This window comes from Dermochelys coriacea, chromosome 2, assembly GCF_009764565.3.
Source record: "Dermochelys coriacea isolate rDerCor1 chromosome 2, rDerCor1.pri.v4, whole genome shotgun sequence".
Lineage (NCBI taxonomy): Eukaryota > Metazoa > Chordata > Testudines > Dermochelyidae > Dermochelys > Dermochelys coriacea.
In genome coordinates, this window is record NC_050069.1 from 12,696,331 (window position 1) to 12,720,433 (window position 24,103).

General features: G+C 43.2%; 1 protein-coding gene across 1 annotated transcript in view; it reads left to right on the plus strand.

Annotated features, from left to right (window-relative positions):
* FAM135B (family with sequence similarity 135 member B) overlaps positions 1 to 24,103 on the plus strand; it is a 343,944-nt gene that overhangs the window by 109,286 nt on the left and 210,555 nt on the right. The window lies entirely within an intron of this gene.

Below are 24,103 nucleotides of genomic sequence, written 5' to 3' on the forward strand. Positions count from 1 at the left end.
GCGAATACAGACTAACACGGCTGCTACTCTGAAACCTATCATGGTAGGGGTCTACTATGTACCACCAAATTAGGGAGAGGTTGTGGAGAAGGCATTTGTAGAACAAAAAGCCAGAAATATGAAAACTACAAGACCTGGTGGTAATGGGGGGTTTTAAGTACCCAGACATCTGTAGTAAAAGTAACAGCAAAACTCAAAATTTCCAGTAAATTCTTGGAATGTATTGTTGACAATATTTTGTTTCAGAAAGTGGAGGAAGTAAGTAGGTGGAAAGATGTTTTTAGATTTGATTCTGACCAACTGGTAAAGACATGTGATATGCATATATGACCCTGGACTCCATCTTGGACCAGTAACTTTCCACAAACTGGGGCTGTGGTCTTTGTTTGGGACAGTGAAATTCCGTGCACGTGGCAGAGGATATAAAAGACCCCTGAAACATCTCCATTTTGTCTTCATTCCCCTGGGCTGAATTGCTAACAAGGACACTCTAAACAAGGACTGATGATTCCCAATCTGTTTGGGTGATTCTAGAGAGACCTTTGCAAGCTAACAGTTTATTCTATCTTTGCAACAAACCTGATATACGGACTTTGCAATCCCTTGTATGAAAACGATTCCTTAACAATTTATAAAAAGAAAAGGAGTACTTGTGGCACCTTAGAGACTAACAAATTTATTAGAGCATAAGCTTATGCTCTAATAAATTTGTTAGTCTCTAAGGTGCCACAAGTACTCCTTTTCTTTTTGCGAATACAGACTAACACGGCTGCTACTCTGAAACCTGTGATTAACAATTTATGATTCTTTTTTTAAAACACATTATTAAACCTTTAGTATTAGTTACTGAAGGATTGGCATCAGCATGATTATTGGGTAAAATCTCAGTTATGTATTGACCTGGCTAAGTGGCTGATCTGTTGGGATTAGATGGACCCTTTATATGATGAAATTGGTTTTCAGTAACCACTCATCATGAAGTCTAGTGTCTGGGGGGTGAGCCAAGGGCTGGAATGCCTAAAGAGACTGCATTTTGCTGCCTTATTAACTATTGTAGTGATACAGAAGTTCACTTTTGTTACTGGCTTGGTATTATCTAATGATAGAATAACCACCAGTTTGGGTTGAGTCTACCCCGTTTCTCAGTAGCCTGTCCTGAATTTGGCATTCTCAGCTAGGACCCACTGAGGCGCAGTGGTAGGGTGTCCAACATGAGACACGGTTAAATGGGTCTGACTTTCATACAGAAAGTATGATACAGAGGGACCTAGACAAATTAGAGGTTTGGGACAAAAGAAATCTGATGAGGTTCAACAAGGACAAGTGCAGAGTCCTGCACTTAGGATGGAAGAATCCCATGCACCACTATAGACTAGGGACCGAATGGTTCGGCAGCAGTTCTGCAGAAAAGGACCTAGGGGTTACAGTGGATGAGAAGCTGGATATGAGTCAACAGTGTGCCCTTGTTGCCAAGAAGGCCAATGGCATTTTGGGCTGTATAAGTAGGGGCATAGCGAGCAGATCGAGGGACGTGATCTTTCCCCTCTATTCGACATTGGCGAGGCCTCATCTGGAGTACTGTGTCCAGTTTTGGGCCCCACACACTCCAAGAAGGATGTGGAAAAATTGGAAAGAGTCCAGTGGAGGGCAACAAAAATGATTAGGGGACTGGAACATATGACTTATGAGGAGAGGCTGAGGGATCTGGGATTGTTTAGTCTGCGGAAGAGAAGAATGAGGGGGGATTTGATAGCTGCTTTCAACGACTGGAAAAGGGGTTCCAAAGAGGATGGATCTAGACTGTTCTCAGTGGTAGCAGATGACAGAACAAGGAGTAATGGTCTCAAGTTGCAGTGGGGGAGGTCTAGGTTAGATATTAGGAAAAACTTTTTCTCTAGGAGGGTGGTGAAACACTGGAATGCGTTACCTAAGGAGATGGTGGAATCTCCTTCCTTAGAAGTTTTTAAGGTCAGGCTTGACAAAGCCCTGGCTGGGATGATTTAGTTGTGGATTGGTCCTGCATTGAGCAGGGGGTTGGACTAGATAACCTTCTGAGGTCCCTTCCAACCCTGATATTCTATGATTCTATGATTCATAGCGTGAATACTCAGCACTTTCTGAAAATGAGGTCCCTTCAAGGGGCCCCAAGTTGGACAGCCAAAAGCATGAATTCATTTTCAAAATGTAGGCCTTTACATTTATTCGAGGCTAATACTTGTACTTTTATTTAAGAGTACAGTCCACTTTGAGAAGGTTACAAAGATGTTAAAATTATTCGGTACATACATTGCAGACAGTCACGGGGCACAGATGAAAAAATTGGCCTTTATCCCTGTATTGTGGAACTTGAACATACAGTATGTCTAGATCAGAGACTTTTTTTAGCACTTTAATTACTTAGAGTGCTTGCTGCTTTGGCAGTAGATTAACAAATGGAGATCAATTCTTCCATCAATCCATGTCCATTTTGTTATTTGAGAACTTCCATTCATCTGCAGGGATAACATCTGCCAAGAAAAGGTATTACAAACAAAAAGCAGGGTAAAAAATGAATTGTTCTTGATAATCTTCTACACTCATTTGGCAATGTATGATGACTCTTTATGGAGATGTCTTGTAACAAATGAGAAGTTAGTTTATAATGGAACAGAAAATATAACTGCGCAGGGTGATGTTTTCAGCTAGTCAATAACAAATGCTGAGGATGTCAGGAATTTTATTTTTTTTCTTGACTAGTTTGAAAATTGACTCTGTGGATGAGATATTCTCAGGGCATATGTTTCCTGTTGGTAAAATAAACAGCATAAAGCAGTGGAGGGAAATATTTTGATAGAGGACACTTAATAGCTGAGGAAGTGAAGGAGGTCTATCACTCACTGTTCAGCAGTGCCTCATTGTGGCTCATCCAGGGAATTAGCTCCCCACCATCTGCACCCTATTTGGTGGTCGGTCACTCACTCTGCGGCCCCTCTCTGGACTGATCGGGAGCTGCAGCACACCTCCTTCATGGCTTAGTCCTCGGTCCAAGTCACAGTTGTCCTCCCTCGCTAGGGTTCTCACCAGAGTCTGTCTCCACATGATTTTGGGCAGTCTCCATATCCACTGTGCTGATTGCAACATTCCCACAGTGGCTTGTAGGGGAACTTAGGCCCACACCCTACACCGGGTTCCAATTCAAGACCTCTTGAACCAGCATTCAGGTCTATTCTCTCAGCCCTTACTGCTCCTTCCCTGGACTGGTTCCTATACTCCTACAGGCTCTTACTCTCCCCCCTCGTATCAGGGGGTGTGATTGCAGGCTTCCTCACTGCACCCCTCTTCTCTCCTCAACTTCTAGGCTTTATAGGGTATGTCTACACAGCCAAGAAAAAACCCGCAGCTGGCCATGCCAGCCAAGTCAGGTTCGTGGGGCTTGGGCTGCGGGGTTGTTTCATTGCTGTGTAGACTTCTGGGCTTGGGCTGGACCCTGAGCCCCGGTACCCTCCCGCCCTGCAGGGTCTGAGAGTCGAGAATCCAGGCTCCAGCCCATGCCCAGACATCTACACAGCAATGAAACAGCCTTGCAGCCCAAGCCCCATGAGCACGAGTCAGCTGGCATGGGCAAGCCATGGGTTTTTCTTTTCTGTGTAGCCATGTTGATAGAAGCCTTACCTGTTTCTCTCCAGGTGAGCTCCAATTAGTATCATGGCTTCTTGGCTCCCCAGCTGGTGCAGCCTATGGCTAATTGGCCTCTCCTGCCACCTTAACCCCTTCAGTGTTGGTGTGGGAGGAGCACCCCATCACAGGTGGATAAGGAAGCATGGGTAAATGATTTAAGGAATGTCAAGGATAAATCAGACTCTCAGTAATGGATAAAATAATGAAGCATTTAACATTTGGAACATAATTAGGAATTTAATTAATTCCAGTGGAGAATGGTTTTTAAAATGCTATGGCTAACCTCACATAATTAAAAATTAACTTTGTTCTGCTTGAGATTGGACTCCACATCTATACACGGTCAACACTTGAAAATATGTTTGAGGTAAGTAACATTGGAATAATACTTCCTTATCTCATAGGGTTGTTGAAAGAATAAAAACATTAAAAGACAGAGGCATTCAAATACTATGGTAATGGGGGCCGTATAGGTACCTATTATCTATAGTAATTTCCCTCTGGTAATGTACTTGATTGATTCAGCTTAATTTTCCCCTCATGGAATGTCCATTACTGGATTTAGTTTCCTCAGATTTTGTCACAGTTTTAATCTTTTAATAATTTTTATTTTATTTTCTGAATTGAACACAAACAGTTCACAGTCAGCATTTGATGCTACATATTTGAAATTTGGGCCTTGATGTGTAGTTGTCATTGTCACAAAGTATTGTTTCAGTTGCCTGACTGGATGAGTGAAAATTACAAGTAGGAAGAGAGCTGGAGAAAGCTGCTAAGGCTATGACTCTCTCTCTCTCTCTCTCTCAGGAAGGCCAACAATTTAGGGACAGGTAGCAGATAAAGAGGACAAAGCTTTTTTTTTTTTTTTTTGGTAAATGACTAGCCTCTTCCCCTCTAGGAAAGACAGGTCTTAGGGCATCATTCTTCAATAAAATAAAATAAAAAAAATCAGGCTATTGTCAGATTCATTTGGCAGATGAGGAGTTGCATTGAATTCATCTGTCATTACATTGGTGCACACAATTTACAAGAAGAAAAGGAGTACTTGTGGCACCTTAGAGACTAACAAATTTATTAGAGCATAAGCTTTCGTGAGCTACAGCTCACTTCATCGGATGCATTTGGTGGAAAAACTGCATTTGGTTTTTCCACCAAATGCATCCGATGAAGTGAGCTGTAGCTCACGAAAGCTTATGCTCTAATAAATTTGTTAGTCTCTAAGGTGCCACAAGTACTCCTTTTCTTTTTGCGAATACAGACTAACACGGCTGCTACTCTGAAACAATTTACAAGTTCATGCACAGTCCTGAGAGAGTTCAGATGTGGGCCAAATGAGTTTGGTCCAAGATACTCATCAGACTTGTATATTTGCCTCTAGGTAAGGGTTTTGGTAGTCTGGATCCCCATTGGGTGTCCCATCCCATCTAAAATATATCATGTGTATTCTGTTTATTGCTCTGTCATCAGCACCATAGATGTGGACATAGAGTAATTAGGCATGCATGGTCCTAACTGTGAATGGTGAGATTATATCTATTTTAGCTACTTATATGGCTCTGGTTATTGGGCTATCTGATTGCCTCATAACCTAATGGATTAAATGTATTTATCTTCACAAAAAGAAAAGGAGTACTTGTGGCACCTTAGAGACTAACAAATTTATTAGAGCATAAGCTTTCGTGAGCTACAGCTCACTTCATCGGATGCATTTGGTGGAAAAAACAGAGTAGAGATTTATATACACACACACAGAGAACATGAAACAATGGGTTTATCATACACACTGTAAGGAGAGTGATCACTTAAGATAAGCCATCACCAACAGCAGGGGGGGGAAGGAGGAAAACCTTTCATGGTGACAAGCAGGTAGGCTAATTCCAGCAGTTAACAAGAATATCAGAGGAACAGTGGGGGGTGGGGTGGGAGGGAGAAATACCATGGGGAAATAGTTTTACTTTGTGTAATGACTCATCCATTCCCAGTCTCTATTCAAGCCTAAGTTAATTGTATCCAGTTTGCAAATTAATTCCAATTCAGCAGTCTCTCGTTGGAGTCTGTTTTTGAAGCTTTTTTGTTGAAGTATAGCCACCCTTAGGTCTGTGATCGAGTGACCAGAGAGATTGAAGTGTTCTCCAACTGGTTTTTGAATGTTATAATTCTTGACGTCTGATTTGTGTCCATTCATTCTTTTACGTAGAGACTGTCCAGTTTGGCCAATGTACATGGCAGAGGGGCATTGCTGGCACATGATGGCATATATCACATTGGTAGATGCGCAGGTGAAGGAGCCTCTGATAGTGTGGCTGATGTGATTAGGCCCTATGATGGTATCCCCTGAATAGATATGTGGACAGAGTTGGCAACGGGCTTTGTTGCAAGGATAGGTTCCTGGGTTAGTGGTTCTGTTGTGTGGTGTGTGGTTGCTGGTGAGTATTTGCTTCAGATTGGGGGGCTGTCTGTAAGCAAGGACTGGTCTATCTCCCAAGATCTGAGAGAGCGATGGCTCGTCCTTCAGGATAGGTTGTAGATCCTTGATGATGCGTTGGAGGGGTTTTAGTTGGGGGCTGAAGGTGATGGCTAGTGGCGTTCTGTTGTTTTCTTTGTTGGGCCTGTCCTGTAGTAGGTGACTTCTGGGTACTCTTCTGGCTCTGTCAATCTGTTTCTTCACTTCAGCAGGTGGGTACTGTAGTTGTAGGAATGCATGATAGAGATCTTGTAGGTGTTTGTCTCTGTCTGAGGGGTTGGAGCAAATGCGGTTATATCGTAGCGCTTGGCTGTAGACAATGGATCGAGTGGTATGATCTGGATGAAAGCTAGAGGCATGTAGGTAGGAATAGCGGTCAGTAGGTTTCCGATATAGGGTGGTGTTTATGTGACCATCGCTTATTAGCACCGTAGTGTCCAGGAAGTGGATCTCTTGTGTGGACTGGTCCAGGCTGAGGTTGATGGTGGGATGGAAATTGTTGAAATCATGGTGGAATTCCTCAAGAGCTTCTTTTCCATGGGTCCAGATGATGAAGATGTCATCAATGTAGCGCAAGTAGAGTAGGGGCATTAGGGAACGAGAGCTGAGGAAGCGTTGTTCTAAGTCAGCCATAAAAATGTTGGCATACTGTGGGGCCATGCGGGTACCCATCGCAGTGCCGCTGATTTGAAGGTATACATTGTCACCAAATGTGAAATAGTTATGGGTCAGGACAAAGTCACAAAGTTCTGCCACCAGGTTAGCCGTGACAGTATCGGGGATACTGTTCCTGACGGCTTGTAGTCCATCTTTGTGTGGAATATTGGTGTAGAGGGCTTCTACATCCATAGTGGCTAGGATGGTGTTTTTAGGAAGATCACCAATGGACTGTAGTTTCCTCAGGAAATCGGTGGTGTCTCGAAGATAGCTGGGAGTGCTGGTAACGAAGGGCCTGAGGAGGGAGTCTACATAGCCAGACAATCCTGCTGTCAGGGTGCCAATGCCTGAGATGATGGGGCGTCCAGGATTTCCAGGTTTATGGATATTGGGTAGCAGATAGAATACCCCAGGTCCTGGCTCCAGGGGTGTGTCTGTGCGGATTTGTTCTTGTGCTTTTTCAGGGAGTTTCTTGAGCAAATGCTGTAGTTTCTTTTGGTAACTCTCACTGGGATCAGAGGGTAATGGCTTGTAGAAAGTGGTGTTGGAGAGCTGCCTAGTAGCCTCTTGTTCATACTCTGACCTATTCATGATGACGACAGCACCTCCTTTGTCAGCCTTTTTGATTATGATGTCAGAGTTGTTTCTGAGGCTGTGGATGGCACTGTGTTCTGCATGGCTGAGGTTATGGGGTAAGCGATGCTGCTTTTCCACAATTTCAGCTCGTGCACGTCGGCGGAAGCAGTCTATGTAGAAATCCAGGCTGCTGTTTCGACCTTCAGGAGGAGTCCACCTAGAATCCTTCTTTTTGTAGTGTTGGCAGGAAGGTCTCTGTGGGTTAATATGTTGGTCAGAGGTGTGTTGGAAATATTCCTTGAGTCTGAGACGTCGAAAATAGGATTCTAGGTCACCACAGAACTGTATCATGTTCGTGGGGGTGGAGGGGCAAAAGGAGAGGCCCCGAGATAGGACAGATTCTTCCGCTGGGCTAAGAGTATAGTTGGATAGATTAACAATATTGCTGGGTGGGTTACGGGAACCATTGTTGTGGCCCCTTGTGGCATATAGTAGTTTAGATAGCTTAGTGTCCTTTTTCTTTTGTAGAGAATCAAAGTGTGTTTTGTAAATGGCTTGTCTAGTTTTTGTAAAGTCCAGCCACGAGGAAGTTTGTGTGGAAGGTTGGTTCTTTATGAGAGTATCCAGTTTTGAGAGCTCATTCTTAATCTTTCCCTGTTTGCTGTAGAGGATGTTGATCAGGTGGTTCCGCAGTTTCCTTGAGAGTGTGTGGCACAAGCTGTCAGCATAGTCTGTGTGGTATGTAGATTGTAATGGATTTTTTACCTTCAGTCCTTTCGGTATGATGTCCATCTGTTTGCATTTGGAGAGGAAGATGATGTCTGTCTGTATCTGTGCGAGTTTTTTCATGAAGTTGACAGATTTCCACTCTATACGGCTAAATTCAGTGCCCATGGAAAAGAAGCTCTTGAGGAATTCCACCATGATTTCAACAATTTCCATCCCACCATCAACCTCAGCCTGGACCAGTCCACACAAGAGATCCACTTCCTGGACACTACGGTGCTAATAAGCGATGGTCACATAAACACCACCCTATATCGGAAACCTACTGACCGCTATTCCTACCTACATGCCTCTAGCTTTCATCCAGATCATACCACTCGATCCATTGTCTACAGCCAAGCGCTACGATATAACCGCATTTGCTCCAACCCCTCAGACAGAGACAAACACCTACAAGATCTCTATCATGCATTCCTACAACTACAGTACCCACCTGCTGAAGTGAAGAAACAGATTGACAGAGCCAGAAGAGTACCCAGAAGTCACCTACTACAGGACAGGCCCAACAAAGAAAACAACAGAACGCCACTAGCCATCACCTTCAGCCCCCAACTAAAACCCCTCCAACGCATCATCAAGGATCTACAACCTATCCTGAAGGACGAGCCATCGCTCTCTCAGATCTTGGGAGATAGACCAGTCCTTGCTTACAGACAGCCCCCCAATCTGAAGCAAATACTCACCAGCAACCACACACCACACAACAGAACCACTAACCCAGGAACCTATCCTTGCAACAAAGCCCGTTGCCAACTCTGTCCACATATCTATTCAGGGGATACCATCATAGGGCCTAATCACATCAGCCACACTATCAGAGGCTCCTTCACCTGCGCATCTACCAATGTGATATATGCCATCATGTGCCAGCAATGCCCCTCTGCCATGTACATTGGCCAAACTGGACAGTCTCTACGTAAAAGAATGAATGGACACAAATCAGACGTCAAGAATTATAACATTCAAAAACCAGTTGGAGAACACTTCAATCTCTCTGGTCACTCGATCACAGACCTAAGAGTGGCTATACTTCAACAAAAAAGCTTCAAAAACAGACTCCAACGAGAGACTGCTGAATTGGAATTAATTTGCAAACTGGATACAATTAACTTAGGCTTGAATAGAGACTGGGAATGGATGAGTCATTACACAAAGTAAAACTATTTCCCCATGGTATTTCTCCCTCCCACCCCACCCCCCACTGTTCCTCTGATATTCTTGTTAACTGCTGGAATTAGCCTACCTGCTTGTCACCATGAAAGGTTTTCCTCCTTCCCCCCCCTGCTGTTGGTGATGGCTTATCTTAAGTGATCACTCTCCTTACAGTGTGTATGATAAACCCATTGTTTCATGTTCTCTGTGTGTGTGTATATAAATCTCTACTCTGTTTTTTCCACCAAATGCATCCGATGAAGTGAGCTGTAGCTCACGAAAGCTTATGCTCTAATAAATTTGTTAGTCTCTAAGGTGCCACAAGTACTCCTTTTCTTTTTGAGAATACAGACTAACACGGCTGCTACTCTGAAACCTATCTTCACAAAGCCTCTTGGGGAGGGCAGTGTTATTACCCCTGTTTTACAGAAAGGAAACTGAGGCACAGAGTAGCTGAGTGACTTACTCAAGGTCACATGGGATGTCTATGGTAGGGCAGGAAATTGAACCTGGGTCTCCCGAGTCCCAGGTCAGTGTGCTAACCATCCTTCCTCTCTGTCCCTGTCTTGCTCATTTACCAGTCTCTTTAAATTTCATTATCTGTGAATAGTTGCTCTTGTGAGTCTGAAATTTAGCTATTCATTAGCAGTTGTGTGGCTGAAACTCAGTAGTGCAGATACTTGCCAGAAGTGAAACAAAAGCGGGTGGATTAGCACCGCTGACGAAGATTAATTTTAAATTGGAGTGAATACCTTTGGGAATGTGGATGTGGGATTTGCCCAGTTCTGTTTTAGAATAACACTTTTAGATTTAACAGTTAAATATAACTCTGAAAGTCCTGCTTATAAAGAGCTATGTTCTACCACCTTTCTGCAGACTGAGCAGTACCTTACTCTGTGAGCAATCCCATTGAAGATAGTGGGGCTAGCTGCAAAGTAAAGTACTAAATGTGTATAATGGTGGTAGAACCTGTCCCGTAGGACATAGAGTAATTCCGCAGCATTCCTTAGTGACTGCTTAGTTCCACCATAGGATGTTTTTCCATCAAGAGGGCGGGATTCTGGTCACTGTGAGTTGTAATTGGATCAGGATTCTTTCCAGTGGTGAGCTCCAGCTGCTAAAATATCCCGTCCACACCTGTCTGCCTTGTGCACTTAAAATCTCCATCTGCTTGTGGTTTCCAGCCTCTCTTCAGGCCAGAACATAGCACGGAGAAGGTTGTCCCTGAGGGCTGTGGCATGGAACTGTGCTTCATGCTGGTTGTTTAGACTGTAAGCTCTCAAGGGAAGGGACTATGTTCTACTCTCTCTGTGTGTACAGCACCAAGCACAATTGGAGCCCCATATGCAGTTGATCCCAAGATATTTCCGTAAATCAACACTGTTAATAATAATGGTGTGAAGTTTGGTAGCTGACCAGAGGGGAAGCTCCAGGTCACTGCAAAGGAGATAGGTGCATACTGCAGTGCTCAGTGTGAAGGAGGTGATGAAAGAGGCCTGGTTAAGTAGTCTGGGTAGAGGGGTCTCCTCTATTGTGAGAGGAAGGGAGTAGAGAGGCAGGGGTCCTGCGGGAAGGGGAGGGAGTAGAACAGAGAGGATGAGATCTGAGCCATGTGAATTAGCATGATAAAAGTATGATGGGTTGAAATCCACATGGTTTGTGATTCTGCAAACCGTGAGCAGGCTCTTTGTCTCTTTCATTATACCCTATTCCCCCTCCTCCCCCATTAGCAGGGATGGTGCAAAGCTTTACCTCTTGGGGAGCCACAGTTATATGACTGTCCAAGAGCACTCTGTGGGGAATCCTGGGTTTTTTTAGCTATTTATTTTGAGGAGGTAGGAACAGCAGGGGAAAGAGGGCAAGAGATGCTGAGGGGTTAGACGTAGCTGGCCGCTTCCCATTGCCTAACCTCTGAGTGAGGATTTCACTGGGACTTTTGGGAGCGGTGTTACAGTGGGATTTGTTGCAGTGAGCTCAGTGACCATTAATGATCACTCAATTAGCTGCCCTAATGGAGGAAATACAGACAGGGACACTCACTGCTCCTCTTGAGTCGCTCCTAGTGGCTGCCAGGGGCCTTTCATAGCAGCTCACTAGAGATTTAAAATATCTGCCTTGGGAGGGGCGGAGTGGGACTGGATGATTAAGGGGATGGTTTAATGGGATATGGAGTCATAGACTATCAGGGTTGGAAGGGACCTCAGGAGGTCATCTAGTCCAACCCCCTGCTCAAAGCAGGATCAATCCCCAATTGTTGTTCCAGATGCCTAAACGGCCCCCTCAAGGATTGAACTTGCAACCCTGGGTTTAGCAGGCCAATGCTCAAACCACTGAGCTATCCCTCCCCCCTCACTGAACTATCCCTCCCCCCCTTGTTAGTTTTTGGTCAGTAGTTTTGTATCAGTTCCATGTTAGCAAGGCTAAATGCTTATCATCTGGCATATGTCTAGGATATGTGAAATAACATGGCGATCTCTGCCTTGTTGCTAACAGGTGGTCACCCATATAACAGAACTGATAGCTGCTTATCCTAGCCGACACATGGGGGATGAAGGAGGGACCTTGAAAGCGATGCACACAAACCTCTACAGCTTGCGCTAATGAGACCAGCCCTGTAGCTGGGCTGTAATAGAACCATATTCTCCATGGATAGGGCACAGATGCGGGGACATGTTACACACACTAGCCAATGAGTTACACAGACATTACAACTGGCTGTGGTGTTGACTGTCTTCTCAGAGAGGCTGAGGGAATGGGCAGGGGAGATTGAACTCACCTAGATTGAACTTCCTGTAAATCCGGATTTACAAGGGTCAGGGGAACTTCCAATGCAGCTGCTGGTGCTGCATTCATTTTGTGGTAAACAGAGGACTTCAGTCTCCAGTACTGAATGCACTTTTAGAACAGAGTGTTTCTAGCCTTCTCGATGGAGATAAAAAACCTCCAGAGCTGCCAACAACCCAATAAGAAAAATAGGTGCATTTGGATGAGACTCAGCAGTTTCCAGCACGATTTGTGTGTGAGTTGAGGGGTGGAGATATGCAAGTGGAGATGTTCCTGAGAGTTCTACAAGGAAAGAGGACTTGAGAGAAGATGAGAATGAACATTGGAAGTGCACAGAAGAAAGGCAGGCAGATCTCCTGAGGGCACTGATTTTTCATACATGGTACAGGTGGGGGAGTGGGACGTATGCAGGGAGAAATGAAATGGCTTTGTATATTTATAGCGACAACAGAGTTCATTTTTGCCCAGGATCTTGAGAGAGAACAGTGCTGGCCTTAGTAGCCACTACAGCTGCTCGGGAACTTTCCATCACAGTGATTTTTTTGGATGTAAAATGCAGCTTTCACAAAATAAAAATGCTCTAAATCTTTTTATTTTTCCATTGGGAGAACTGAAATGAAAGATTTCCCTTCAGGCCATTTTGATCCTAATCAAAATATTTTGGTTTATTAAACTGACACACAACTTTTTGTTTAAAATCAATTCAACATTAAAGTTTCTGTATGGTGATGCATTGCCTGCTGGGAGTTCTAGTTTTGGCAATGTCATCTACCCATTCCCCCCATCGGTCTGTCCGGATTACCCTCCCATGATGCAACACAGTCTTCGCTCTGACTGAGCTGTGTGTTGCATCATGGGATTCATATGATTGTGGGTACATCATGGGACATGTGGACAGGCCCAAAGGAGTTATCTGCTGCCCAACCTATAGCTGTCATGAGGAAATGTGGCACCATAGGAAGTTGCTGTTTAGTGTTGAACTGACTTAAAACAAAATAGTTTGGGTCAGTTTGTGACACACTTCAGACTCAGATTCTGCCCTTTGAAGGCACAGAAATCTTTATAAGATACTACAAACACCTGAAATACAGAGCAGAGGGAGACTCAGGGATCTGTATAAAATAGAGCTCAAACTCAAATGTTCCAAACATAGTTTAATATGGCTAAGGAACAGGATTCAATAGCCTAATAATAGTGAGCCATATGGTTTAAGCTTTTCTGCTTCTTTACAGTACAGTGTCCAAGGACTGGCCTGACACAGAGTAAAATAACTAGCTGCAACTGATTTTCTGTAACCACATATTCCTATTACATTGAATAATTTTCTATTTAGGCAATACATGTTTTAGAACTCGTTAAAGCATAAACATATAGCACATGCCTGTAATGCAGAGTAGAGACAGACTCAGGGGTCAGTAAGGAACAGGGCTCAAAACTAACAAGTTTACCCCTATATCCCAGCAATCCCAGCCAGCAAGGGTAGGGAGTGGTAGAAATTATTCCCTCTGGGGAACACAGTGCTAGTGTGTCCAAAAAGTTCAACCACTATAAAAATGTAAGTTATTAATGTAAGATCAAAGCATTTCCTTTTATGTATGTCTGTCAAGGTCAACAAACTGAAATGAAATATTTTTATTTGGGAATAATGAAACATTTCATTTTGACTGAAAATATTCTGAAATAAAACATTTTACCACTTCAGAATTGAAAATATTTTTGGAACTTTTTGTTCTGCAAAAAAAAAATCAATATTTCATCTTTTTGTCCTTATTTGGAACAAAAAACGTTGAAATGTCAGAATTTCTTGCAAGATGGAAATTCCAGTTTTCACGTAGACAGCATAGTTGTGACTAGATCTGAGACTTTCTGAACTGAGGGAAGTATTCTAAGTTGTTTACAAGCTGAACCAAGCTCATGTACCAAATAGCCTTTTTTTCCTCAGTTAGGGCCTGATCCTGAAATCAGATCAAGGAATGAGAGAGCCAGCACTATTTGACATTTTAAAATAACACAAACAACATTATAGAAACACTGTGGAAATCTAATGAGCCACTATATTCAGTCTCTCTTTAGCTAGCTCTATACATCTTTTGAAGGAGGCAAAGTGTTATAGCATGCAAACTGCAGTATAAAAATTTGACAGAAAGAATGACCTACCTCCAGCCATCTCTCCATTCCTTACACATATATTAAAGGGTGCTTTGCTTTTATGTAGTTTGTACCTAGAACAATGAGGCAGTTATGGGTTACTAAGGTTGTCTTGATCTGTGTTTTTGCAGGAGGTCTGACTAACTGATCACAATGGTCCCTTCTGGTCTTAAAATTTATGGCTGTACAGGTGTCCATATAAAGTAAGACTAGATCTTAAACTTTACTGCTTGATTGTGACACAAAATTAGCCCATATTGCCAAGGTTCTCATTTCTCCTGAGTCTTAAGTATCTGTGCCCAGTTCTTAGTGGGTTGCTAAATGCTTCTGCCCTTTCCTTTTCTTTTCCACTGCCTCTTTGCCTAGACTGGAATATCTTTTCCTTGTTTTACTCTGCTGTTCAGACTTCCCCCCCAGCCTTTTTCACTTCCTGCTGTGCTAAGTAGCATGAACAGGAAGAAAAGGTCAAATTGCTTTAAAAGTATTCATGCTGACATTGCTACCTTGGTGGGTAGAAAAAGGGTAAAGGCTCCTGAGGTGAGCATAGAAGGAGATGTGAAGAAAACCTGTTGGTGTAATTGTCAGAGAGCTGCAGGAGATTAAAGGGCTGGGGGGGATTATGTTATCTAGAATTGCAGGCTCCTGTGGGAAAGAGACGATTTGATCAAAAGGTGTAAGGAAATGGAGGAATAAAACTGATCACGACTGAGGTTCACCCACATCTAAATTAAAGCCTAGCATCAAAGGCTCAATCCTGTGAAGTTGCAAACACTGGCTGTGATCCAGCAAAGCACTTAAGCACATGACTTTTCACTTGCTTAAAATTACTTAAGACTTTGCTACATCAGGTCCAGAATGCTCACCTCTTTACGGGATTGAGCCCTAAATCCTGGGCCCAATGCACAAGTGCCTGAGGTGCTGAGCACTTCTGGCAAGGTTCTGATCAAAGCCTTGAAATCTGTGGAGTTCATTGGGAGTAGAAGCTGCTGAGTACCTCTTTGGGATTGAAGAAGTGGGCCCTTACAGGGTTTCTTAGCATTAAAATATAGAAGCCGGGCTGCCAAGAATTATGCAAGAGCCGTAGGAAAAATTTTGTAAGAAAGTCTTGGAAACAGAGTGATCAATGATAGAGAGCAAGGATTCAAGCACAGATGGTCATGTTTAGCTCATCTGCTATAGTTATTTGGCACTGCAGCTGTGCCATATAGGGGAAAAGCCATAGGTAGAATATAGTTTGAAGTAGAACTGTGTCAAATGTTTTGTTTTTTTAAACTGAGATAAATGGCTAATGCAAATCTATTTCATGCACTGGTGGCTCTTTGCTAATTGTTTTGGCTTGATTTTATGGCTAAGGCACTGTATTAGCAATCAGAAGATTTGGTTTCAGTGTCTGCCACAGATTTCCTGTGTGACCTTCGGCAAGTTGCAAATCACTCTGTTCCTCATCTGTAAAATGGGAGATATGTCATCCATTGCCCCACCCCTTTGTCTGCTTGTATACTTGGATTTCAGGCTCTCAGGGGCAGGGAATAGCTCTTACCATGAGTTTACACAGCACCTTACACGATGGGGCCTCTGTTTGAGTTGTGGCCTCAAGGCAGTTTTGTAATACAAATAATCACACTTGCACAATGTAGTTCTCTGAAGCATCTCTATACCCAACACAGTCACTAGGATGTTTGTTTGACATTGTTCTTGTGAACATCTCAGCTTACTTCAGATTTTACTTCAAATAGCAAGTCTTTAAAAAAAAAAAAACACCTAGAAAACCAGATTCCCTCTAACTTCATTTAGTCGGGATCTATTAATTATGAGCATGTGAATGGTTGTTGGGAAAAGTAATAATTTGAGCTTCTGTAGTATGGAGTGTTGTTTACCCATTCTTCCCTCCTATGCTTTAAATCAGTGGCTCTCAACCTTTCAAGACTACTGTACCCCTTTCAGGAGTCTGATTTGTCTTGTGTAGTCCCAAGTTTCACCTCACTTAAAAACTACTTGCTTACAAATTCAGACATAAAAATACAAAAGTATCACAGCACACTATTACTGAAAAAGTGCTTACTTTCTCATTTTTACTACATAATTATAAAATAAATCAATTGGGATATAAATTTTGTACTTGCATTTCAGTGTATAGTATACAGAGCAGTATAAACATTTCATTTTATGAAATGTTAGTGTGTACTGACTTCTAGTGCTTTTATGTAGCCTGTTGTAAAACTAGGCAAATATCTAGATGAGATGATGTACCCCCTGGAAGACCTCAGTGTACCCCCAGGGGTACACGTACCCCTGATTGAGAGCCACTGCTTTAAATAGTACTGATGGTGTTGTTTCTTTGATTTTTATTTTGTTTGGCTTGCATTTAAAGTGGTTGGATTTTTTGCTTTGTTTTGTTTTTGAAGATTTGAGAATGGATGTCTTTCTAAAAGGTATGCTGTAGCTGAGCCACAAATTGTTGAGCTAGATGCAGAAATCACTGGGTGGGTCAGTCTTATGCAGGAGGTCAGCCTAGTTGATCACAATGGTCCCTTCTGGCTTTAAATATATATACCTCTGTGAAAAACGTAGCTGGAAGCTATCTGAATGCCATACGCTTGTGGTGTGCGTCATGATTCCCCTCTAGGTGCTGGTCCACCTGGAATATAGCTTATTACAGTTGCCAGCTAATGAAGTTTGCCCTTTAACTCAAGTGATAGAAATCTGTTCTTTGATGCTGAAGATTCTTCTCTCTGATGACACACAAGGGTAGGGAGTTGTTCTATGGAGTCATTTGAAGCCCCTCTGAGTGCTCTTTTCATGGAGTATTTCTCCTGCTCTTCCTTTGCCTGCAAGTTCAGGCTTTGTTGTCTTATCAAATAATGCATTGCCTTGGTTCAGCACAAGACAATAATTCAATTGAGAAGGTTCTGCTGACATGAGTTGTTGGCAGGCAGCTCCATCAATTGTATAAAGAGCTACGGAAACTCTGGATTGAATTACAGTATTAGTGTACAGTTGGTTGGTTTGTAGTATGTATTATTCTGATGCTTTATTAAAATTTACAGTCTAACTCAGAACTACATTTTGAACCTTGCAGCTTTTCAGGAGGTCCAGAGCTATAGGCTGCCACTATGCAATTCATGACACAATGATTGATTGATCTGATCTATGGTATTTTTAGAGAGTTCATCACCATAGTGTCTGTCTGGCTAAGGAAGGAGCAGGCGCTAACATACTGTGCATACACATGTTGATGTTCATTAGTGGTGTTGCACCAATGGTATCTTTGAAAGAACATTGGATTTTCCAAGCTACCTAGAACAAAAGTGGTTCATCAAATCTGGTAACTTGCTTCTGGCATTATTCCCTACCTAATGCTTCAAAAGAAAGAGGAATCCTTCCGTAATGCATGTGACCAATTTAGCAGTACTGTATGTGAGTGGGAGGGAGAGAAACAATTTTAAAAAGAATACCTATTCTCGCTGTCTAAGGTGGAATGAAAAAGAAAAGGCAAAGGAGAAGCCAATAAGCCATGAATAATCAACATCAGCTACTTAACAGTTGAACTAGATTTAACCGCGCCGCTTCCCGCAGCTCCCATTGGCCGGGAATGGTGAACCATGGCCACTGGGAGCTGTGGGTGGCCGTGCAAATGTAAACAAACTATCTGGTGACCTGCCAGCAGATTACCCTGATGGGCCACCTGCGGGCTGCAGGTTGCCCACCACTGTTCTAGACCCTGGTCTGAATCAGAGAGAGTAGAGATTAAAGTGGAGTTTGCCACATCTCAGATGAGTGCCCACTGGGCTATTGGCTCTTCTGTACACCCACTCTCTGGTATTTCATGAAAAATCTCAGAGGGTCTCAGGTTCTTCCTGACATGGAACAAAAACAAATTCCAAAAACTCAATATTTTTTTTTCAAAACAAAATTCTTGGTTTTTGGCCAGCCCTAGTTTTAACATCTGGTGTTTACAGAGTCATAGGAGTTAGCAACAGAACACACTGTTAGTCTGGCTCCCTGAAAATGAAGGACTAGTCATAGGGATATGGTGTTGGCTGGCCGACAGGACACTGGCTGGGGACTAAGGCAATCTGAGTTCTAGTACCAGCTCTGCCTGACCTGTGGCAAGTCATGTCACTTCTCTGTTACCTCTCCAACTTTTTATTTAGATTATAAATTCTCTGGGGCAGGGACTTTCTTTTGTTATGTGTATGTACTATGCCTGGCACAGTGGGGCCCTGATCATTCATGCCTGAAGGTTCAACTGTAATATAAATAATATTCCCTATTGTGGGTTTATTGGTGCTTACTAGTCAAAAGACTAGCCTTGCATGAATGTGCAATGGGGCAGAAGATGCATGAATCCACCCCCTTGCATTCTTTAGTGGGTGCTAGACACCATCACAGCCCTTGGGTCAGCTGACAATTGCTCTGGCCTGTCAAAAGGGTGAGTCAGTGCTGAGTTTGTGGGCCCCTAGACACTGGCTAGTGTAGCTAGGCTGGGACAGGATGGATATCATGCTGAACTCTCTCTAAGGGTTAGGATTGCCACCTTTATAATTTCTAGTAACTGGACCCCTGAGGACCCCATCCCCTTTCCTGCCTCTTCCCTCCAAGGCCCGGCCTCCTCTCAGCCTCTTCCCCTAAAGCCCCACCCCCATTGCATCATAGAATATCAGAGTTGGAAGGGACCTCAGGAGATCATCTAGTCCAAGCCCTTGCTCAAAGCAGGATCAATCCCCAACATTGCTCGCCCCTCGTCTGCCCTCCCCTTCTTGCTCACTGGATCGTCTCAAGGAGCCTGGCTGCAGTTAGGAGATGGCCCCAGCTGAGCAGAGGCTGGTGCAGGTTAATGGCCCGGCACCTCCCCTTGCCCGTAGTAACAAGGCTTTTGGTTTTGGTGCAATTTAGGATTGCCAGGCCCCTGAAAACCAGCCACCTGGCAAACCAAAAACCGGGCTGACCAGGTAAGACCCGGACTGGGGCAACCCTACTAAAAGTATTGCAGAGCCTGCTCTATACTCAGTGCTCCTAGAGCATTGTGCCAGAGCATGGCAGGGCCTGTAGGGGCTCCCGCAGAGGTGCTGTGGCCATACTGTGAGCTGTGGTTTACACACTACAGTCCTCGCCATAAAGGTTAGATCAGATTAAGAAACAAGGGCTAAAAAGTCCCACCTGAGTCAGTGCAGGTCCTCAGGAAACCATCAGTGCTCGGAGTTGGGAACATGAAGGTTAAAAATCAAATTATTTTATTTTATGCCATAGTTGAAAAGGCAACTGATGGTTAATGGCTAACGAAGATGTACAAAGCCTGTGGGAAGGCAAGTTCATGGTGACTGTATAACCCATGTGGGATGTTTCAAAGGTGCCACTTGCATTTCTCATTCTGCACACAGGGACTCTTGAGTGGGGGGTGCCTGACTTTTCACACTGAGACAGAATTTCTGATACAGGAGTGAAGAATGAAGTAGTAGCCTGTTTTGATACGTAGTCGACAATGAAACCTGGCCAGTGTAGCCTTTACTGAAATGCATTAATTCTTTTTGGTATCATTTGACAACAGGTCAGTCCACCCTGTATTTAAAATTACTGAGTGTGAACCAAGGATGTACAGCATTATGATCAGGAAACTGCCCCTCAGAAATGCAGAAACTCTTAAGATATCAAATAATAATGCCCATTCTTCTGCTGTGCTTTTCACCAGTAGATCTCAAAGTGCCTTACAAAGGAGAGCAGTATCATTATCCTCATTTTACAGATGGAGAAACTGAAGCACAGTTTCATGCTTTGAAGCTGAAATACAATTCACCTGTGGCCTCAAAGACAGAGTACTGGACTGGGGCTTAGGAAGTCAGGGATTTAGTCCTGGCTTTGCTACTAGCCTGCTGGGTGACCTTGGCAAATCATTTCATTTCTCTGTATTGCCATAGTCCGTATAGAAGCCCCAACCAGGACAGAGGGCCTGTTGTGCTAGACGCTGTAGAAACACACAGTAAAGGACAGGTCCTGCCCTAAAGAGTTTGTAATCTCCATTATGCCTGTGAAATATCAGCTGGATTGGTTTATTTATGTTAGCATTAGGGGGATAAGAAACTGTGATGGAATACATTCCTGTATTCACACCCTACACACTGTTATAATACTCTGTGTACAAGGTATTCCTTGTAGGGTATCATTTGAAAACTCATAATTTGCTGGTCAGTATTATCTTGATAAAATATGTATGGCAACATTGTATGTGCAGTTAAAAGATTTCTCTGTATGGTGTTAACAACACATGTTCCAAACCCCACAGCCGTGCCCAACCAGAAATTGGAAAAAGGTCTGTCCTAAATAAAGGAATATGTGCTTGCCTTAATTTGCATTTAAGCAGTAAACAGAGTCATCAAAGAGGAAGGGAAAACAAAGAAAGTTCAAATAGATGAAAAACCAGCAGGGAACATCCTTCCACATAGACTCTTTGTCTCCTGGGTCTCAGCTGGAAATGTTTTCCAAGAGGGGTATTAAAACTATAAAAAGGAGCGACCAACACCCCGAGGGACCCCTGTCTCTCTCCCTACCCAACTCATTCTCCACACCTGAGAAGACAAAAGGAAACAGCTATTGGACTCTGAGAGAGACGTTCTGATCTGAAAATTTGCTCAGTAACCTGCTGGAGCATGTGATGAGAAAGTTTGCTTTGCAACTAAGAGTTTCTTAAGTAGACACTAATAAGCATTTATCTTTATTTTTCTTGTAACCATTTCTGACTCTTATGCCTCATTACCTGTACTCACTTAAAATCTATCTCTTTGTAGTTAAGAAACTTGTTTCATTGTTGTATCTAATCCAGTGTGTTTAAAATAAAGTATCTAGGTAATTCTAAGGTAATAAACTGGAATATTGTTCCCTTAAAGGTTTAATGGACTTAATATATGTGTACTGTCTAGCAGAGTGCTGGGCATTACATGACATACATTTCTCGGAGAAAATCTGGGACTGGGGGCATGTTGGGGTCACCTGGCAGTACAACCAAGGCTGGTGAAAGTCAGGGATGTAACTAGCAGGCTCCAGTTACTCACGCATGATATGGGTGTGGCTTGCATGCTGGAAGGCTGTTTGTGAGCAGCCTAGGTGGGAGCTTCTTCAGCCTGGCATTGTAAGGCATCAAAGGTTGCAGGACAGGGGTGACTCAGGACCCCCCCCCCACTAGTCTGGACTGTGCCCCGGTATGTTGCAGAAATGGCTGTTTTGCACCTTGGATTGTCCTTTGAAACTGTGCAAAGTAAAAGTCACAGTAGTATTGTACTCCTACTCCATTCTCATTTGGCACAGGAATAAATGATTACACAGGGAGCAAGGCAGTGGAGATTTGGGCTTTATAATGGAGAGGTAGTTTCAACCTTAACTGTGCAGAGCCTGGATGCTCTTCATACTATGCAAGGCAGTTGTAGGTCCTTCATCTAGAATCTTTTAAAAAAAAGAAATGGATGCTGTCTCACAGAGCAATGCAAACTTTAAACTGGTGCAACCGTATTGCTTTAGATGAGCATATAATCCAGAAGACCAGGATGCCTCACTGGAAAGCTGAAGAAAAGGGAGTGTGGTACAGATTAGACATGGAGGATAATGCGTTTAAGGAATGATGCAGTGTGCAGAGCTGTTGAAGCAATGGCTCAGTTTGTTTAAGGAGAGCTCAGATGCCGTCCTAGGGTAAAACTGTGCAGTCTGAACGTTTTCTGCTTTCTAGCTGAATAGTTGCTTGTCCCTTCCAGTGTTTCCTGAACAGTGAGAATAGAGGAATAGAACAGGCAGACAGAAATGGTAGGATTTTTTTTCCCCTATGAAAGATGCACATACAGTCAGGATTATGCATGAGTCCCTGTCAGACTGGGAATTAGTCCAGTTTGACAGGGATTTGTGGCAACCATCAGCTATGGCTAGTAGTAATATTAGTATTTTAATTTAGAAAGGTACTTTTGATTTTGCTGATGATGAAAGCAGGTTGTTATTTAAAAAAATTGTATTTCTTTATATTTTCACTATGATTAAACACCTTCAGCTCAACTCTCCCCTCACATATCCCAGGATAAATCAGGAGTGCCCCGATTGAAGTCAGTGGTTCTGCAGCTGTGTAAAACCAGTGTAAGAAAGAGGAAAATCAGACACTTTGCTCTTGCACTCAGTTCCCAATCATGCATCAGCAAAATAGGTGTAGGGTGAGAGTGTGGCGGTTTTAGGTAGCTTATGACCAATAAATGAAGTCCGGACTTCTCGCATGCAGGTCTTGCCTATATCTGGTGCCAGTGAGGTGCCAGGGGGAAGCGACGGTGTGGAGGTGCCCTGGGGTCCACACAGCTCCTCAGGGATTTGCCAGGTTTGGGTGACTGGGCCTGAACCCTTTTCTGCAGGGAGGGTTAGATCAAACCCCAGTCTTCGCATGGGGATCTCCATGAGGGAACCCCATGGAGATTTTCTCCCCACAAAGCGCCATGCTGAAGGTTTTAATGTGTGTGGGTCTGATGTGGTCTTAAAATCTTTGCTAAGGGTTTAATAAACAGTATCTAAATGCGTTAAAGTACTTGCACCAACCTGTCTCCATCACAGAATGGAACAAAGGGACAGAGTGTAAGTTTTGTGGGTAGTGGAATTGGGGGTGGGGCTGGTGTGTGCAATGGCAGTTATGTCAATTTGGGTTTGGATGGCTTCCTGAAATGTTCATTTCCAGATATTCATCAAAAAATAAAAACACCCCCCCTACACACACACAAATGTAGTAGTTGTGTAAAGAGTGTAAATATTATCTGATTGGATTCCAGTGACAAAACCCTTTAAATCTAAAATTATCACAATTTACAGCTAGAGGCAGTAACTGAAGCCAGGGTTCCGCTGTGCTAGGCATTGTACATACACATTATAACAGACATAAGAACATATGAATGACCATGCTGAGTCAGACCAGTGGTCCAACTAGCTCAGTACTCCGACTTCCGAGAGTAGCCAGTGCTAGATGCTTCACAGGGAATGAACAGACCAGGGTAATTATCAAGTGATCTGTCCCCTGTGGTCCAGTCCCAATTACTGGCAGTTGGAGATTTAAGGATACCCTGATCATGACGTTCTATCCCTGACCATCTTGACTACTAGATGTTGATGGGCCTATTCTCTATCTAATTCTTTAATTGAACACAAAAAGAAAAGGAGTACTTGTGGCACCTTAGAGACTAACAAATTTATTAGAGCATAAGCTTTCGTGAGCTACAGCTCCCTTAAATTTGTTAGTCTCTAAGGTGCGACAAGTACTCCTTTTCTTTTTGCGAATACAGACTAACACGGCTGCTACTCTGAAACCTGTAATTGAACACAGTTATACTTTTGGCCTTCACAAGATCCTATGGCAATGAGTTCCACAGGTTGACTGTGCATTCTGTGAAGAAGTATTTCTTTGTTTGTTCCAAACCTGCTGTCTATTAATTTCATCAGGTGATGCCTAATTTTTGTCAGATGTAAAGGGATACATAACACATCCCTATGCACTTTCCCCCACCATTCATAATTTTATAGACCCCATCATATGTGCCCTTACTTGTGTCTTTTCTAAGTTGAACAGTCCTACAATATCTTCCCCAAAGAATTCATAATGTAAATAGACCAGGCAAAGAGTAGGAGAAGAAACACATACATATACACAAGTGAAAGGACTCCACCAAGACACACAGCAGGTCAGTTACAGCTGTGAACAGAACCCAGATATCTTGAATTACAGGGCAGGACCCTGTTTATTGGACTATGGTGCCTGTTACTCTTGGCTAATGAAGATTTTTGTTGGGGAATATACCTCTATATTTATATACGAAGGCTGTGTGCAGATATATGCAAATTTTCCACAGAGTCCTGCAAGTACACTTTACTCTC